This window comes from Mytilus galloprovincialis, chromosome 1 (assembly GCF_965363235.1).
Source record: "Mytilus galloprovincialis chromosome 1, xbMytGall1.hap1.1, whole genome shotgun sequence".
Lineage (NCBI taxonomy): Eukaryota > Metazoa > Mollusca > Bivalvia > Mytilida > Mytilidae > Mytilus > Mytilus galloprovincialis.
The window spans coordinates 129,148,123-129,158,297 of record NC_134838.1 but is presented as its reverse complement, the minus strand read 5'-3'; the positions used below and the strand labels follow the sequence as shown (position 1 = coordinate 129,158,297).

Below are 10,175 nucleotides of genomic sequence, written 5' to 3'. Positions count from 1 at the left end.
GCACAACTTTTTGGAATTTTGGGTCCTCAATGCTCTTCAACTTTGTATTTGTTTGGCTTTTTAACTATTTTGATCTGAGCGTCACTGATGAGTCTTATGTAGACGAAACGCGCGTCTGGCGTATAAAATTATAATCCTGGTACTTTTGATAACTATTTACACCACTGGGTCGATGCCACTGCTGGTGGACGTTTCGTCCCCGAGGGTATCACCAGCCCAGTAGTCAGCACTTCGGTGTTGACATGAATATCAATTATATGGTCATTTTTATAAATTTTCTGTTTAAAAAACTTTGTATTTTTCAAAAAAATAAGGATTTTCTTACCCCAGGAGTAGATTACCTTAGCCGTATTTGGCACAACTTTTTGGAATTTTGGGTCCTCAATGCTCTTCAACTTTGTATTTGTTTGGCTTTTTAACTATTTTGATCTGAGCGTCACTGATGAGTCTTATGTAGACGAAACGCGCGTCTGGCGTATAAAATTATAATCCTGGTACTTTTGATAACTATTTACACCACTGGGTCGATGCCACTGCTGGTGGACGTTTCGTCCCCGAGGGTATCACCAGCCCAGTAGTCAGCACTTCGGTGTTGACATGAATATCAATTATATGGTCATTTTTATAAATTTTCTGTTTAAAAAACTTTGTATTTTTCAAAAAAATAAGGATTTTCTTACCCCAGGAGTAGATTACCTTAGCCGTATTTGGCACAACTTTTTGGAATTTTGGGTCCTCAATGCTCTTCAACTTTGTATTTGTTTGGCTTTTTAACTATTTTGATCTGAGCGTCACTGATGAGTCTTATGTAGACGAAACGCGCGTCTGGCGTATAAAATTATAATCCTGGTACTTTTGATAACTATTTACACCACTGGGTCGATGCCACTGCTGGTGGACGTTTCGTCCCCGAGGGTATCACCAGCCCAGTAGTCAGCACTTCGGTGTTGACATGAATATCAATTATATGGTCATTTTTATAAATTTTCTGTTTAAAAAACTTTGTATTTTTCAAAAAAATAAGGATTTTCTTACCCCAGGAGTAGATTACCTTAGCCGTATTTGGCACAACTTTTTGGAATTTTGGGTCCTCAATGCTCTTCAACTTTGTATTTGTTTGGCTTTTTAACTATTTTGATCTGAGCGTCACTGATGAGTCTTATGTAGACGAAACGCGCGTCTGGCGTATAAAATTATAATCCTGGTACTTTTGATAACTATTTACACCACTGGGTCGATGCCACTGCTGGTGGACGTTTCGTCCCCGAGGGTATCACCAGCCCAGTAGTCAGCACTTCGGTGTTGACATGAATATCAATTATATGGTCATTTTTATAAATTTTCTGTTTAAAAAACTTTGTATTTTTCAAAAAAATAAGGATTTTCTTACCCCAGGAGTAGATTACCTTAGCCGTATTTGGCACAACTTTTTGGAATTTTGGGTCCTCAATGCTCTTCAACTTTGTATTTGTTTGGCTTTTTAACTATTTTGATCTGAGCGTCACTGATGAGTCTTATGTAGACGAAACGCGCGTCTGGCGTATAAAATTATAATCCTGGTACTTTTGATAACTATTTACACCACTGGGTCGATGCCACTGCTGGTGGACGTTTCGTCCCCGAGGGTATCACCAGCCCAGTAGTCAGCACTTCGGTGTTGACATGAATATCAATTATATGGTCATTTTTATAAATTTTCTGTTTAAAAAACTTTGTATTTTTCAAAAAAATAAGGATTTTCTTACCCCAGGAGTAGATTACCTTAGCCGTATTTGGCACAACTTTTTGGAATTTTGGGTCCTCAATGCTCTTCAACTTTGTATTTGTTTGGCTTTTTAACTATTTTGATCTGAGCGTCACTGATGAGTCTTATGTAGACGAAACGCGCGTCTGGCGTATAAAATTATAATCCTGGTACTTTTGATAACTATAAGTACTTAAAAACTGGATTGAACAATTGTTTTCAACTCACACAAACTGTATGCAGTGGTAAAGTAGAAGTAAAAAACACACATCTTGATTTTTTACTCATAATTATGAAATGTTAATGTACAATTGTACAAGGTACAGGCCAAAAATTATATAAAAAAAGTGTGTCTGACTATCTGGTCAGTATAACATTTCTTACTTATCTGTTGAAAGATGTTCAAACTTCTTTATAAAATGTTGCATAGAGATACTTTTTACATGAGGAATGCTACCTTTCATTGCAACAAGTTGGATGTCAACCTATAAATATCTCTAAATATATAAATACAAAGCTTTGTTACCCACTTTTAAGCCATAATACAAAGATTCTCATCTCCTGTACCACCAATATTCAAGACCAAAAAAAACCCTTTTATTTTGATTAAAGGCTATTTTCTCAAATTTGCTTCATTTTTACAAAATATGACCAAATAAAGGAGTAGGTCTGGTAAGGACCGATTTTGGCCTCAAATTTAAAGTTCATCTTACGAAAGATTTTGACCACTTTTTAAACACTTAAGTGTCTATTTCATTTGAATCAATTAATTTATGTGAAAGATTTTAACTGATTTAGTCATTAAAAACAACCCGATTCAAGCTCAAATATGGAAAATCTACTAAATATGCCGAAAAATGTCACTTTTCAGATGATTTTTGTCAAAAATGAAAGTGGCCGCATCCGTGTTCATCCTCAACCTTTATATATATTATGTATTATCATAAAATACAACTTACATTTCAATATTAAGGATGAACACGAATGCGGCCAATTTCGTTTCACACAAAAACTGTCTAAAATTTAACTAAAATGCTAGAATTGTGAAGATTTCAGTAATTTAGCATGACTTAATAGTGCTAGTACCCGATATATGTGCATTGTATAGTCAAAAACAGCCCATATTTATGTAGCAGAAGCATTCTACTGTCCAATAAATAACTAAAAATTTACATTTTAACAATTTTGTAAAACTGCTATATTTTGGGGCCAAAAAGGGGTCTTACTGGACCTACTCCTTTATAAGAAATTGCAAATCAACCACATTTGAATACAAGTTTGATGATTTATTTGGGATTTTTTAACAGCCTAACCCTTTATAGTTTTACTTGATTATTTACTGAAAAACAATTCAAAAAGTATACAAAAACATATAGTTTGCTATTATAAGACTCAAGCTACATATTATATGGGTTATAATGATGATGAGATTGATGACAATATTGAACACATTGATATTAGAGTAAAATGCAGACGGCAGTCAGAATTGTTGACTCATAAATTTTCAATAATAAACAATTTTTAACAAGAGTAAATATTTACAATTGGATTTCTATTGTAACAAAGCTATTCAGATAAACAAGTACTCACAAATATATATTTATACAAATTATAACTAAAAGAAATATAAATATGTAAAACATAGTTTGAGTATAAAATACATAAGGAATGTGGAAATTCTATAATATATTTATTGGATTTCATTATAAATTTCTATTCAAAATGTATATTGAATATAATTCATGTAAAGATCACATCTTGGTAGTAAGCAATATTTGGTATCAAATTTGTTCACTTGGAATTTGTAATTATAATTTGTTCAAAAACAATACTTATTATTTGTTCATTATCAACTTTGAGATACATATAATTTCTTACACCAATTAAGATTAGTCATTTCAAAACAGTTAGAAAAAGAAAAAAAATAACATCAACAAAACAAAACAATAAATAGTTAATTTTCTCCTGTGGAAATTTTCATGGGTTATCTCCCCTTTTATGTTACTGTTTTAATCTTCTTTCAACTTTCTATATTACATCTTAAACAAATTTGAAAGTATAAAAAAACAGCAGTTGATCCTGGAATGTTTAAATTCTAATAAAATGGTATGTGTATATAAAATAATGGATTTCAAATAGTAACAATATGGATATCTGTAGATAACAAATGTTGTGGGACTTCTTGGTCTTCAAAATGTTAACAAAAATCAACAACAGTTTCACTCCCAACTGAGAGTAACTCACATATATAGGGTTAATATATGCAAACTTTTATATATAAATAAATGCAGGATATTAATAGATTGATCATGGATTTCAATATCACAAAAGCATGAACTGTGTTGTGTATACATATCACATTATCACCATATTAAGTTCTACAGCAGTTAGAATAAACGCTATATGTATAAAATGTCTAGAAAACTGTACAAACATCTAATTGTCAAATATAATAATATTGAATAAACTTTGAAATAAAAAAATTCAGATCTATTAGGTAAAAATATAATATAAAAATCTGTCTTTTGCATAGACGCTTTTCAGATAGCTAATCTTTTATATTTGATTGAAGGAACGGTTGTACATATCATTTAAAAAATTAATCTATTCAGTGTATAGCTGTCTTGTGAGAAATATTGAAAAAATATAACAATTTTCTTTAAGGAATGAAATATTTTCAACTATGAGCAACTACTTTATCACTCAAGTCTGAAATAATGATCAAATATCATTAGAAGAAGTAAAGGTTTCTTTGGTTTACATTCAATTTTTAAATTTCAAACAGTTCATCCAAAACAAATAAATTTATATAACATGCCCTAAAAATTGAAAACAATGCAACTGTATTTTTGTTCATAATTTCTTTTCAATCATGCATTTATGCAAAAGTGTTAATATAAAATTGTATCTGAATGTCATAGTATAAAAGATCTATAAAACTCTCTCTGGTATAGCCTTGCCCTCTTTTGATTGTCTTTAAGATTCCATGAGATTACTTTACTAAGGCTAAAACAAATATCCATGAGTTATAAAATTGAGAATGGAAATGGGGAATGTGTCAAAGAGACAACAACCCAACCAAATAAAAAACAACAGCAGAGGGTCACCAACAGGTCTTCAATGTAGCGAGAAATTCCCGCACCCGGAGGCGTCCTTCAGCTGGCCCCTAAAAAAATATATACTAGTCCAGTGATAATGAACGCCATACTAATTTCCAAATTGTACACAAGAAACTAAAATTAAAATAATACAAGACTAACAAAGGCCAGAGGCTCCTGACTTGGGACAGGCGCAAAAATGCGGCGGGGTTAAACATGTTTGTGAGATCTCAACCCTCCCCCTATACCTCTAACCAATGTAGTAAAGTAAACGCATAACAATACGCACATTAAAATTCAGTTCAAGAGAAATCCGAGTCTGATGTCAGAAGATGTAACCAAAGAAAATAAACAAAATGACAATAATACATAAATAACAACAGACTACTAGCAGTTAACTGTCATGCCAGCTCCAGACTTCAATTAAACTGACTGAAAGATTATGATTTCATCATATGAACATCAGGCACAATCCTTCCCGTTAGGGGTTTAGTATCATACCATCATAACATATATGAGAAGAACATAACCCGTGTCATGCCAACAACTGTTTTAGAATAAATGTGTTTAGTTCCGATGCAAAGACCTTATCAGTGACTCAATATTAACGCCAAAATATGCAATCTTTAATGACTTGACAACAGTATCGTAATTATATCCCTTCTTAATAAGTCTATTCAAAGGTTTTGTAAGTTTCTGAGGTGAATACTGACACCTTTGTGCTTTATAAAGAATATTACCATAAAAAATTGGATGTGAAATACCTGAACGTATTAGAAGTCTGCATGTTGAGCTATATTTACGAATGATGTCTTTATACCGATGATAAAATTTAGTAAATGTTTTGACTAGTTTGTGATATCGAAAACCCTGGTGTAATAATTTTTCAGTAATACATAAATTTCTCTCGTTAAAATCGAAAACATTGTTACATACACGAGCGAATCGTACAAGTTGAGATATATAAACACCAAAATATCATCCAAATATCTAAAAGTATTATTAAATTTGTTTATCAAATGTTGTTTCGATGGGTCTTTGCTTATTTTTGTCATAAATTGTAACTCATAACAATACAAAAACAGGTCCGCAATAAGTGGTGCACAGTTAGTCCCCATTGGAATTCCGATAATCTGACGATATACGGAATCTCCAAAGCGAACAAAAATGTTATCTAGTAAAAATTCAAGGGCATATATAGTATCAAAGCATGTCCAATTAACATAGTTTTTTTGTTTATTGCTACTAAAAAATGACCTAAAAGAGTTTGAACATATATATTCACATTCTGATTTTTTGAATGCCCATTTAATTAGGTGTGTGAATTTTTTCTTAATGAGAATGTGAGGCAATGTGGTATACAGGGTAGAAAAATCAAAACTTTGAACAGATTCAAAATCACCAATATAAGCATGCAATTTATCAAGTACTTCCAACGAGTTCTTGACACTCCAAAAGTAATTTATTCCACTATTTTCGAAGGCCTTATTTGAACAATTTATTATCAGGTATTAGTCTTTACACTTTATGACTCCATGCCATGAGATAATTCTACCAACGCTAAAGCCGATATCCATTTGTCCGTTTGTTCACTAAGAGTCAGTTCTCTTGGTTCACATTTGATTTCTTCTTCAGGAACATGGAGGCCATAATCTGTATCCATCACAGGTTGATATGTAACAAAGTCACTGATTGGTTGATGTGCATTACAGTCCTCGATTGGTTGAACACCATTGAACATACTGTATCCATTATAAGGATCATAGTGCTGTTGTAGGTTATAGTAATTCTCCTCCATTTGTTGATATCTGTAAGTGTCTTTCATGATATGAGGATTTTCCATTGGTGGACTATAGTCTTTCTGAGTATAATCTTTAGAGAATTCAGTATTATTGTTGTTATGATATAGATAGACAGGATGTGGATAGGCTTGTGGGTAAATTTGTGTATCTATGCTTGGTTCAGGTGAAGTATTGCTATCGTCTAACGATGGTTCAGGGGAGTTACTGTTTTCATTAGGATTTGGACGGAATCGTTCCTGTAAACGTGAGCGCTACTTCCTCTGTCTTGTCGAATGCCTATTTGCCTGAAATTAAACATTGAAACCTTGTAAACTAATCATCATACTATTATCATCCTCATCATTATCAAAGGGTTTATTAACAAAAACAAGTGATCACTAGTGCAAAATGGTGATTAAAACAGCGCCTGCATTAGGAGTATATATATTCCATTTGGAACGGCATTCCAGAGCTTGTCTTTTATATCACGATTTTCTTGATATATAGGGTTAAAATTCAGATTTCAAACATTGAGTCAATGAAATGAGCGAAATCATTTCTGTTAAAAAATAAAATTTGTCCTAAATCCCAATTACTTGTTTAGGACATATAGCAATCAGTTTAGGACATGACTGGTAAATATATCTGTTTCCAGACCCTTGATCCTTAATCCTATGGTCATTGGTAGATGTTTGTTTCATTGTCTATCATATAATGTGCCATATCTCTCTATATTTCTATATCACACATATAAACAGCAACAATATTGGAACATTATTGCTCTGCTAAAACTAAGCTATAAATAAATTGTGCTTAAATATCCACCAGCAGTTAACTCATAATACTTAAAGCCTTATAAAAAATAGTTATAAACTTGATGTATCCTGCTAGACAAGTTTTTAGCTGCAAGGTTATCAAGACCAGATGGATCAATGATATAATAATAAAACTTTGAGATCTAAATGTTGTCCTTATTGTTTGTTTCAGGAGCCCATTCATGTATGTAATCACTAAACATACTGATTTTGATATGTGACTACAAAAATTGTATTATTAACTCAATTTATATTTCATGTTTTTTGTCAAACGTATTTCTATTTTTATTTTTGTTTATTGTCTATTGTAATTGTGTGATAAAATAATCAATGTACTAATTATGCCCGTAATGGGTCCACTATAGGAAATAAAATATATCTTGTATGTTAACAAATAATTTTGGTTCCATTTGTGTTGAATTTAGTTTTGTATGCAGTGCTTGTAGATTGTTGCTTGTATCTTTCTTTTTCTTTTAGCCATTTCATTGTCTGTCTTTTTTTATTTGTCATTTTAATATGGTAGATATCTAGGTATACTGTGTTGGTCAGTAAAGGACCACTATTGGTTCTAATGAAATTGACAATAATAACAAAAAAGTTGTCAGTTAAAGGAACCAAGCATCTGGCAATACTAGACTTTATATAACCACATGATTGACATGCAGGTATCAAGATAAACAAGTCTGTTTTATTTGTACATACCTGTCTAGCCAATTTCTGATGTCACAGTTAGCTTCAGGATCCCTCATTTTCTCCAGGTCTTCTATAGCTATTTTGGCAGAGATTCTCTGTAGTGAGGCATGAGGGTGGTCAGGACAATGTCTGTTGGCATGTGTAAATCTCATTAGACATCCTGTAATACAACATGACATTATGAAAAGTGCTGGCTACTTTGGAAGACCTCAGACTCAAATTAGCAAATTAAAAAAAAGAATTCTATATTGTTCAACTTCATTGTTCACCCTAAAGACCCAAATAAGCAAATTACATTGTGAAAAGTGTTGACTAGTACTTTTGTAGTCCTCAGACTCAAATTAGCAAATTTATAAAAACAAGAGTGCACACACTGAAATGTCTCGTCTTCTTTACTTATCATTGATATTATGTTGATAGTCCTAAGTATAAAGCTTTATTAAAATGTCACATAAACTTAACATTAACCAAGAAAACTAAACAAAGACCAAAGAACCATGAAAATGAGGTCAAGGTCAGATGAACCATGCCAAGCAGACATGTACAGCTAACAATGCTTCCATACAACAAATATAGTTGACCTATTACTTATAGTTTAAGAAGAATAGACCAAAACACAAAAACTTAACACTGAGCAATGAACCGTGAAAATGAGGTCGAGGTCAAATAAAACCTGCGCGACTGACATAAAGATCATAAAATATTTCCATACACCAAATATAGTTGACCTATAGCATATAGTATTAGATAAAAAGACCAAAACTCAAAAACTTACATTTGACCATTCAACCATGAAAATGAGGTCAAGGTCAGATGACATCTGCCCGCTAGACATGTACACCTTACAATCATTCCATACAACAAATATTGCATAAAGTATGAGAAAAACAGACCAAAACACAAAAACTTAACTATAACCACTGAACCATGAAAATGAGGTCAAGGTCAGATGACATCTGCCAGTTGGACATGTACACCTTACAGTCTTTCGATACACTTAATATACTAGCCCTATTGCTTATAGTATCTGAGATATGGACTTGACCACCAAAACTTAATCTTGTTCACTGATCCATGAAATGAGGTTGAGGTCAAGTGAAAACTGTCTGACAGACATGAGGACCTTGCAAGGTACGCACATACCAAATATAATTATCCTATTACTTATAATAAGAGAGAATTACAAAAAATCTGAACTTTTTTTTCAAGTGGTCACTGAACCATGAAAATGAGGTCAAGGACATTTGACATGTGACTGACAGAAACTTCGTAACATGAGGCATCTATATACAAAGTATGAAGCATCCAGGTCTTCCACCTTCTAAAATATAAAGCTTTTAAAAAGTTAGCTAACGCCGCCGCCGGATCACTATCCCTATGTCGAGAATTCTGCAACAAAAGTTGCAGGCTCGACAAATCAAAGTGCTGGATAGCACCTCTGGAAAGTTTGCAACTTTAGCTGTGTATTATTTCAAAAAGGTTATAGACGTGTATTATTTTAAATATATATTTCATCACAGCTTTGATGTTCTAAACTAAACCATTGTCTCCTCAGTAATCATAAAAAAAAATCACTTTTTTATGTTTGTCATAAAAAGTTTTGATATTTTTCTCATGATTGCAACCTTAAACTGTCATGACTGTAGATCTAAAATAATGAAATATACATGCAGAAAGCTCTGTTAATTTCTTTAAGTACCCATGCCATGTTAACTTCAAGGGCCTTCATATTTGTTTTAAGTAAATAAAGTTAACACGTAAGTTTTTGTTTGTTTAAATTGTTCCACATGTTTCTGTCGGGGCCTGTTAAAGCTTTCTACATGTATATGGTACAAACATTTCTCATTATTGACGACCTTCATTGTGGCCTATAGTTATTAATACATTTTCATTCTTTGAACTCTTTTGGATAGCATTGGTTCTTTGCAAAAAATACTGCATCCTTACTTATAAATAATACAGTTACAGTAACTTAAATCAATACAACTGTAAAGAAAGTGAATTTATATTAAAGGCTTTTATCAAAAATAGGGAACATGTCCAT

General features: G+C 32.3%; 1 protein-coding gene across 1 annotated transcript in view; it reads right to left on the bottom strand.

Moving 5' to 3' along the window:
- Nucleotides 1-6,334: 6,334 nt before the first annotated feature.
- The window catches only part of LOC143059163 (dystrobrevin beta-like), a 69,148-nt gene continuing 65,307 nt past the window's right edge, over nt 6,335-10,175 (bottom strand). The window contains exons 13-14 of the mRNA XM_076232663.1: nt 8,141-8,291; nt 6,335-6,928 (exon numbers count right to left, since the gene is read on the bottom strand). The gene's annotated coding sequence lies outside the window, so the exon portion shown is untranslated. The remainder of the gene's footprint in view (nt 6,929-8,140; nt 8,292-10,175) is intronic.